Source organism: Hyalella azteca, unplaced genomic scaffold (assembly GCF_000764305.2).
Source record: "Hyalella azteca isolate HAZT.00-mixed unplaced genomic scaffold, Hazt_2.0.2 contig11881, whole genome shotgun sequence".
In the NCBI taxonomy this organism is placed as follows: Eukaryota; Metazoa; Arthropoda; class Malacostraca; order Amphipoda; family Hyalellidae; genus Hyalella; species Hyalella azteca.
In genome coordinates, this window is record NW_025941860.1 from 19421 (window position 1) to 20624 (window position 1204).

Consider the following 1204-nt stretch of genomic DNA (forward strand, 5'->3'; position numbering starts at 1 on the left):
AAAGTAGACATCCTTGTAGGTGAAACATAAAAATAACTGTGTAAAAATAACTGTAAGCAAACTGAATCATGTGTAAGTGGTAACTGGTATCAACTTAACAATTGACAACTAACATGTTGACACTAGTAACAGGCTGAGGTCGACAACATTACACCAAAATCTTTCGTACAGTTTTATACCGAAATTTATATTATGTATGTATCATGCTGATTTTTAAATAATATTTAATACTATCAAGTAAAATCTAAAGGCTTTATCTATAAATGTAGCGGCAGCGTTGCAGTGGCAAAACCTCGAATCGCTACTTAAATATGTAGCTGGCGCTACCGCTACATTGCCTTAAAAGTAGCGCCGCTACCGCTACATGTGGCGCGCTACTGCCCACCTCTGGATACATGCGGAGTATGCGGAAGAAGTCATCGCACATGGAGTAGTACCACTTCAACAGCGTGTGATACGCACCGTACGTCATCAACTTAACATAACATAGTGAAGTCGTCGCTGAAATAAAGGCGTGATGTGGCCTGCCGCCGATTCTTGTACTTTTTGTGTTTTTTTTCCTCACGGGAGATCTAAAAGCATGTCCGTAACCGGATCTTTTCTAGTTCATTTCAAGTCAGAACAAAAAAATATGAAAAGCTTCACGATTTTGCGTGTCCTCCTTGCGCAGGGGCCGTGCTAATCTTCTCTGTATCGTTTCAATTTGGGTATATGTACTTACTTTATGTATATGCACCTACTGCTAAGTGATTTTCGGTAGGATGGTCTGCGCAGGCGTCTCAAGAGCTCGTGCCGCTGGAGAATATGTAGTAATTTTTCTGTTTAATGTGTGGGCCTATTGATGAGTCATTGAGTAGCAGTACCATATTATTCAAGAATCAAGATGACAGAAGGAGGTGCCAAACATAACATAGTATTGTCGATGCTGAAGAATATGTCATAGGCCACCTTTGCGCAACTCCTCGCTTTAGTTCTTAATCCGTTCCGTGGGTAAAGATGCTAGAGAGCAATTACAGACTGCATCTTGCACACCTACTCCGACCTAACCTTATTAACGTCACAACAATTCTTCACCCAAAAAGAATCTGAAATGACCAAACCTGACATCTGAAATGACCAAAGTGACCAAACCTAATACAAATAGTAAAAGAGGCGGACAAGTGAGCAAATAAAACCAGCCTTTGGCTGCAAGAAGGTTTTGAGC

The 1204-nt window shown here is 40.8% G+C and overlaps 1 non-coding gene across 1 annotated transcript; it reads right to left on the reverse strand.

The window, feature by feature from the left end:
* Positions 1–625: 625 nt before the first annotated feature.
* Positions 626–730, reverse strand: LOC125178689. The gene has a single exon (XR_007156990.1). It is a non-coding gene; the product is annotated as a U6 spliceosomal RNA (small nuclear RNA).
* Positions 731–1204: the final 474 nt, after the last annotated feature.